Genomic DNA, 8905 nt, shown 5'->3' with positions numbered 1-8905 from the left:
ATCAATGATATTCAGTCTAGCATTGTCAGACCAGCCATCGTGGCTAACACTTTTAAAATCAAGGCTAGCACGATTCAGATGGTGCAGAACTCTGTCCAGTTTGGGGGTTACCCAACGAAAGATCCCGACATGCATATTGGAGATTTCATCGAGATATGCGACACTTTCAAATTCAACAATGATTCTGAAGATGCTGTTAAGCTGAGGCTTTTCCCATTCTCTCTGAGGGATAAAGCTAAGTTTTGGTAGCATTCTCTACCACCAGGTTCTATTACTACTTGGGAAGATCTTGCTCAAAAGTTTCTTACTAAATTCTTCCCTATGGCAAAGACAGGTGCAATCAGAAATGCTCTTACTCAATTTGTGTAGCAATCGGGAGAGTCTTGATGTGAAGCTTGAGATCATTATAAGGAGATGCTTAAGAAGTATCCTCATCATGGGATGCCTGACTGGATGATTATCAACTGTTTTTATAATGGCTTGGGAGCACAATCTAGACCCATGCTCGATACAGCATCAGGTCGAGCCTTATGGGCTAAGAGCTATGATGAAGCTTATGAGTTGATTGAATTAATGGCTGCTAATGAATACCAGAACCCTTCTCAGAGACTACTTCAAGGAAAGGTAGCAGGAATTCTAGAGGTAGATGCAGCTACTGCTATAACTTCTCAACTTAAGGCTTTAACGATTAAGGTAGATTCTTTGGCAAATTATGGAGTTAATCAGATCATTAGTGTTTGTGAGCTTTGTGCTGGTGCGCATGAGACGGAGCAGTGTGATATATCTAGTGAATCAGCTCAGTTCGTGAGCAACTTTCAGAGGTCGCAGCAGCCAGTTCCAGCCACCTATCATCCCAACAACCGCAATCATCCTAATTTCAGCTGGAGTAACACTCAGAATGCAGTGCAACAGCCTTATCAGCAGTAAAGTAATATTACCCGCTGGTTTTCAACAACCGCAATATGCTCCAAGACAACAACTCCAGCTTCAGCAACTACCACATGAAAGTACAAGTCAATCTAATGAAAAATCTGAATTGGAGGAGTTGAGGCTTATGTGCAAGAGCCAAGCGGTTTCTATTAAGACCGTGGAGAATTAAATTGGGCAGATTGCCAATGACTTGCTGAATCATCAACCTGGTACACTACCTAGTGACACAGAAGTTCCAGGAAAGAAGGAAGCAAAAGAGCAGGTTAAGGAAATTACATTGAGGTCTGGGAAGGTTGCGAATCTAAAAAAATCTCAAGTTCTAGAAGATGAAGTTGTGGCTGAAGAAGATGTGTAGAAGGACGCAGAAGTGGAAACAAGGAAGAAAACTATGGAACACACTCCTCCTGAGGGTAATACAAGGGAAAAACAAGTCTATCATCTACCTCCTTTTCCTAAGAGGCTGTAGAAGCAAAAGTTGGATGAGCAGTTTTCTAAGTTTCTGGAGGTGTTCTAGAAACTGCATATCAACATACCTTTCGCTGAAGCTCTAAAACAGATGCCTAGCTATGCGAAGTTTATGAAAGTTATTCTCTCAAGGAAAGTGAAGCTCGATGACTTAGAGACCGTTGCTCTTATAGAGGAATGCAGTGTTGTGTTACAACAAAAGTTGCCTCCAAAGCTTAAAGATCCTGGAAGCTTCACTATTACTTGCACCATCGAAAACTTGTCGTTCGACAAGTGTTTATGTAATCGGGGAGCTAGCATCAATTTGATGCCTTTGTCTGTCTTCAAAAAGTTGGATTTACCTGATCCAAAGCTTACATATATGTCCTTGTATTTGGCCGATCGTTCGATTACATATCCACGAGGCATTGTTGAGGATGTTTTGGTCAAGGTGGACAAACTCCTCTTTTCTGCTGACTTTGTAATTCTTGATTTCGAGGAGGATAAAAAGATTTCGATAATCTTGGGAAGACCATTCTTGGCTACTGGCCGAACCTTGATTGATGTGCAAAAGGGTGAGCTCACTATGCGAGTACTAGATCAGGATGTGACTTTTAATATTTTCAATGCCATGAAATTCCCTACTGATAATGAGGAGTGCTTAAAAGCGGAATTGGTCGATTATGTGGTTACTTCAGAACTTGATCAAATGCTAAGGTCTGATGCCTTAGAGAAGGCCTTGATGGGAAATTCAGATAGTGAAGATGATGAAGGTGATTAGAAGTTGCAGTATTTGAATGCTTTTTCTTGGAAGCGAAGGCTGGATATGCCTTTTGAATCTCTTGGAATGTTACAACTCAAAAATATGGAGAGGCGTCTCAAGCCATCTATAGAGGAAGCTCCTACACTCGAGCTTAAACCTTTTCCTAAACACTTAAGGTATGCTTTTTTAGGTCATGCATCTACTTTTCCTGTTATTATTGCATCTGACCTTCCAGGTAGGGATACGGAAAAGCTCTTGAGAATTTTGAGAGAGTTCAAGTCGGCAATTGGATGGACTATAGCAGATATCAAGGGAATCAACCCTTTTTATTGCATGCATAAAATTCTGCTAGAAGAAGAAAGCAAGCCAACTGTTGAGCAATAGAGAAGGCTAAATCCAATCTTGAAAGAGGTGGTGAAGAAGGAAATTCTCAAGTGGCTAGATGCAGGCATCATTTATCCTATTTCTAATAGTTCTTGGGTGAGCCCAGTTCAGTGTGTGCCGAAGAAAGAAGGCATCACTGTGGTTGCTAATGAGAAGAATGAGCTCATTCTTACTCGAACAGTTACGGGGTGGAGAGTTTGCATGGATTAAAGGAAGCTGAACAAAGCCACAAGGAAGGATCACTTCCCTCTTCCTTTTATTGATCAGATGCTTGACAAGTTGGCTGGGCATGAATATTACTATCTTCTGGATGGCTATTCGGGCTATAATCAGATTTGCATCGCTCCAGAAGATCAGGAAAAGACTACCTTCACATGTCCGTTTAGTACTTTTGCCTTCAGAAGAGTTTCTTCTGGGTTGTGTGGTGCACCTGCCACATTTCAGAGATCCATGATGGCCATTTTCTCTGACATGATTGGTCAAAATATGAAGGTGTTCATGGATGATTTTTCTGTGTTTGGGGATTCTTTTGACGAGTGCTTGCAAAATCTTGGTGCAGTTCTTGAAAGGTGTGTTGAGACAAATCTGGTTCTTAACTGGGATAAATGTCACTTTATGATGCAACAGGGCATCATTCTTGGGCATAAGGTCTCTAGTAAAGGTCTTGAGGTGGAAAAATCCAAGGTGGGGGTCATTGAAAACCTTCATCCACTAATTTTTGTTAAGGGGATTCACGGTTTCCTTGGTCATGCGGGCTTCTGTAGGCGGTTCATCAAGGACTTCTCTAAAATCTCTAAACCATTATGCAATCTATTAGAGAAAGATGTCCCTTTCAAGTTTGATGATGAGTGTCTAGCTTCTTTTGAGAGCTTAAAGAAGAGTTTGATTACAGCACCTGTCATAATTGCACCTAATTGGAACGAGCCTTTTGAAATGATGTGCGATGCGAGTGACTATGTAGTTGGAGCGGTTCTTTGGAAAAGGAAGAAAAATATATTTCATGTGGTCTACTATGCTAGTAAGACCCTCAATGGTGCTCAACTGAACTATACAACTATTGATAAGGAACTCTTAGCCATTATCTACGGTTTTGAGAAGTTTCGATCTTATTTGCTTTGGACAAAGGTGACAGTTTTCACTGATCACGCTGCAATTCGCTATCTTATCTCAAAGAAGGACTCGAAGCCTAGATTGATTCGATGGGTTCTTTTACTTTAGGAGTTTGAGTTGGAGGTCAAAGATAGAAAAGGTAATTAGAATCAAGTTCCTGATCATCTTTCTCGTTTAGAAGATCCAAGTGCAGCTTCACATGACAAGACTTTGATAAATGAGTTTTTTCCCGATGAACAATTGTTTGGGGTGCAAGAAGAAGAACCTTGGTTTGCAGACATTGTGAACTACCTTGTGAGCAACATTATGCCCCCGGACTTGACTTCTGCTCAAAGGAAGAAGTTTCTTCATGAAGTGAAGTGGTACATGTGGGATGAGCCATTTTTGTTTCTGCAAGGAGCTGACCAAATCTTCAGGAGATGTATTCCGTACAGCGAGACGAAGGGTATCTTCCGAGACTGCCATTCAACTGTTTATGGAGGCCACTATGGTGGAGAAAAGGCAATAGCTCATATCCTTCAAGCAGGATTCTTCTGACCTACATTATTTAAGGATGCGCATCAGTTTATTTTGAAGTGTGATCGCTGCTAGTGTGTTGGTAATATGTCCAAGAGGGATGAGATGCCTCTTAATGTGCTTCTCGAGGTTGAGGTATTCGATGTTTGGGGAATTAATTTCATGAGGCCATTTATCTTATCTTGCAATAATCAGTATATCTTGTTGGCGGTCGATTATGTGTCAAAATGGGTCGAGGTTAAAACTTTACCAACAAATGATGCGAAAGTAGTGCTTAACTTTCTTCACAAGAAGATATTCACAAGATTTGGGACTTCAAGAGTCATAATCAGTGACGAGGGATCGCATTTCTGCAATCGCAAGTTCACTGCAATGATGTAGATATATAATGTGAATCATCGCATTGCTATAGTCTATCATCCTCAGACTAATGGTCAAGCTGAGGTATCTAACAGAGAGATCAAGCGTATTCTAGAGAAAGTTGTATGTCCATCGGGAAAGGATTGGTCTTTGATCATCCTAATTCCGAGCAGGTATGCCTTGATTCCTTACTATTACCTTCACTGAGGATAGTGAAAATTTTAAGTTTAGGGGTGGTAGTTAAGGAATATTTGTGTGTGAGTCCATTCAGATTCATATTCATGATATTTAGTTCATATAGTTTGCATATTTGTCATGTAGTTATTTGTTTTTTTTGTTTTGCGTATTTGTTATCATGTTAGTATGTTGCATATAGTTGCATTTGCATTATATCATGATCCCTTAAGTTTGCTTTTCCGATTAATTTGTGATGTTGATTCGAGTGTAGTGATGTCGTATAGAGGAATGTTAAGTCCTAACGAATTGATTTCCATGCTAGAAACAAGAAAAAAGTTCACTAAGTCTTATAGGTTGCTTGCGTGCTAGATCATGATCATGGCTTGTTTGTTTGTTGAGGTTTAATCACTTGTTTATGTCTAGAATTTATGATATTCTCTTAGCGATGAAATAACAAGGATTTTTAAAATTAGAGAAAAACATAGGATTTCATTGCTAGTTGTGGCTAGGAGTCAAATGGTTAGTAGTCGGCTCATATTTATATGAGTACTCTAGGGATAAGCGAGATGGAGCGAAACGCACTCGTTCAAAAATTGCAGAAAAGAAAAAAAATATAAAAAATGGAAAAGAAAAGAAAAAAATATAAAAAAGAAAAAAATATAAAAAAAGAAAAGAAAAGAAAAAAAAGTGTTTTGCATAATTGATCACGAGTGGGCTCTTTAATACTCGAGTTATTAAGTTCTAGGGGACTTTGTGCCTATTGACCTAAGGCTTTTATAGTATGGGATCCGCTAACCTAACGCTTGTTACATGGGTATTATTACATAAGTCTTTTTTGGACCTCACTCATTGCACGATCAAATAAGCGTATTTGTGTTTGTTAAGTGTTATAAATAAAAGCATGCATCCTTGTATAACTCCGATAAAATTGAAGTGTTGTCAGTCATTTTGGGTTTATCGTTTATTCTGTGTATAACCTTGTGATTGCCTTGATGAGTGGTGAGTTATGATTACTGATCTAGTTGCAAGAGTAAATCTGTTAAGCAATTGCACACACACACGTTTCTGGCTTTTGGGTTGATTTGTGGGATTTGATTGAACTTGGTGTGAATAATTACATTCGTTCAGATGTTGCTCATTGGTTGGTTTAGTTATTTTGAGGGGATCATTGCATTCATGTTAGTTGCATTTATGCATTTTTATTTTTCATTTTTTGAGTCTATTATGCTTGAGGACAAGCATCGATTCAAGTTTGGGGTGTGAAGTGGAATTTATGTCCACTAAGAACGCTTCATAAAGGCTCGAATTGGTGTTTTGTACTCAAGTTGTTTGTGTATTTGATGTGTTTTTGTAGTGTTTTGCATTTCAGGGCATAATCAGGAGCAAGAATGGTTTTACAATGTTTTTATGATTAATAGAGTGTTAGGATGGAGCCTCGGATGATTGAGCGCAAGTAACCAGCAAGAGAAGATCAAAGCAGCAAGAAAATCAAGTATTGGCATAAGCTCAGCGCGGTTGTGCCCATGTTCAGAGTTGCCGCGCTCGTTCAACCGAAAGTCAGAGCGGCCGCGCGGGATCCCAGGGCGTCCGCGCTAGATCGTTTTCCAAAATCCTGATTTAAGTAGAATAATGATCTGCTGGACTTCTGGATCGATTTAGGATGCTATATAAAGACCTTTTAAAGACGTTATTCATAACTTAGACTAAGGAGAAGACAATGGAAAGACATAATAGTACAAATTCAACAAAGGAGAAGAATATCTAGTTTTTACTTGTGATTCTTTGCTTAAGTTGTAATCTTGGATGCTTGTTTTCTTATTTGTTGAACATATTACTCTTGTTAACGTACTTTGATTATTTATTCAGTTTATAAAGATTTAGTTTATTATACCATACTTTCATCGGAACCCACGGTGAGGATGAGTTCGGTTATGAACTAATCATTTTTGTGGGGTTCTAACGGATTTACTTATGGATTTCTATAGTTAATTTGTTTTGATATCTTAGTGTGTGGTGTTTGTATGATATCCTAGTATTGGTTGTGCTTATTCGTCTTATGAGCGTTGTGAACTTATAAGATAACGTCACTACGCCATAAGTGCACATAGGTAACCCATACTATGCAATTGCGTAAGACCTAAATAGTGTTGCATAAGGTAATAGGCAACACCAGGACATCGTTGCCAATGTGGACGTGGCCGTAGAACCCTAAAACAATGAATTGTGCAACTCCAATAAGCGTTGCATTATGCCTCTTTTGCAACAACAAAGACATACAATGGCAACGCCACTTAGTGTTGTATAAAAAAAAGCCACATCACCACAGTGTCTTACGTGGCAAGTGACACATCATTTTTCCAGGTCATCAATGGTCCCCACCTTGCCACGACAGCAAAATACCACGTCAGCAGTGTGCCCCACTTTGACACGTCAGCAAAGTGGGACATGCATTGCCACGTCAGGGGGCCACATTGCCACGTCAGCAGTGAGCCCTGCTGTGTCTAATGCAACACTGATTTTTTAATACACAACATTGATTTTTGTAATATGCAACACCAATTTTAGTCATTTGCAACACCAATATTGTCATTTGCAACACCGTATTTTGTATTAGCAACACCGTATAAATTCAAATGCAACACTATAAATATTAAAATTTAGATATAATTGTTTTATTTTTACATGATTCATGCCAAATAAGGTATCTAATATTAAACCCAACAAGCATCCAAAAAAATTTAAAAATTACTAAACAAAAATAAACAGGGCACATACACCCAATTCCAACTTTCAAAATATCGAAATCTAGTTGATGCTAAAACCATATGCGACCACCAAAGTGGCGAGATCTCTAATATAACTAGACGACACTAAAAACATCAAGGTCTTCATTATCCCCATTTATTTTGTTCCTTCCATATTAAAATCTTATTCGGTCAACTACTAAAGAACTAAAATTTGATAACTAATAACATTCACCACAAGATATTTAGAAAAATTTGGGAAAAGCCAAGGAACTAGGATAAATAATTACCTTGAACATATTTTATCAAGACTATAACTCACAAATCCTGCAATGAAATATAGAATAACAAATTTAGTTTGATAAATCATTTTGAAACACATGCATAGAAAGACATGGATAATTAACATATACATATATTATTGAGATTTTTTAATGTACCAGTAAACAACTTAAAAGAGGTCGGGACTGATCTACTTTGGGTAGTAAAAAATATGCTATATTTCTTCGACAAGCGAAGACTGGATCAACTATAATTGGCTTTGCTCTGCGATTTCTGAAAGCAAAGGACAACTGATAAGGCAATCGTATGCTTCTTTTCAAATGCAAAAATGTGTAAGAGAAATCATATGTACTCATGTTAATGCCTACTTACAGTTTCCAACCACGTATCTTTGTGAGTTCAATAAATAATTATAGTTTGATCATCATATTACAATATTACAGACCCAACACAGATGGCAATTGATATAACGACAGCGGGTCCAGCATGTAATTAAACTAGAGAAGTCTAGAAAAAGCCTACTCTATACATTGAACATATTATGTAATTTAAACAATTAATAAAGTTTGTAAAGAATCACGACTAATACACACAAATCACACATACATATCGATTGATAAATATTCCACGCATCATTCAGATGATACGCTATAACCTCGCTCTTATAATGTCATGCTAGTACTTTATCACAATGCAACTATACTTTATTTAGAAAAAGAAAATGTATTATATAGTTTTTCAGATCAATTTTGTGTACCAGATCGGATCTAACCTGTTTCAGGTCAGTTCCAGATTGACCCAAAATTTGAACTTAGTCCAATTTTAATACCTTGGACCATGATTTATTAAGACAAGTGAAGAAAGAAAAATTCCGCCAAAAAATAAAAGAAAAAGTTTAATAAGAAACCATTCTACAAAAAAAAAATTATGCAATTATCTTCAGATACTAAAGATGGCAGGTAATCTCTGAGAAAAGACACGGTGGCTATGTTAATAAGTTAAGAAAAACAACTTAGTGGTCCATGATTACACAAATAGAAAACTATGAACATGCTTTCACAAGCATATGCACCACTTTAGCATGAAAAATATAACCATTTTAGCATGAACAATATAATAAAAATAGAGAAGGAAGAAACAAGGGAAAACAAACTAAAGATGGTGCAATATCTTAGCAATATCTTAATTTAAATGG

The 8905-nt window shown here is 37.6% G+C and overlaps 1 non-coding gene across 1 annotated transcript; it reads right to left on the bottom strand.

Moving 5' to 3' along the window:
* Nucleotides 1–336: 336 nt before the first annotated feature.
* On the bottom strand, nucleotides 337–443 carry LOC141680603 (small nucleolar RNA R71). Its single transcript, XR_012558370.1, has one exon. It is a non-coding gene; the product is annotated as a small nucleolar RNA R71 (small nucleolar RNA).
* Nucleotides 444–8905: the final 8462 nt, after the last annotated feature.

This window comes from Apium graveolens, chromosome 1 (genome assembly GCF_009905375.1).
Source record: "Apium graveolens cultivar Ventura chromosome 1, ASM990537v1, whole genome shotgun sequence".
Lineage (NCBI taxonomy): Eukaryota > Viridiplantae > Streptophyta > Magnoliopsida > Apiales > Apiaceae > Apium > Apium graveolens.
This window is presented reverse-complemented; position numbering and strand designations above follow the sequence as displayed.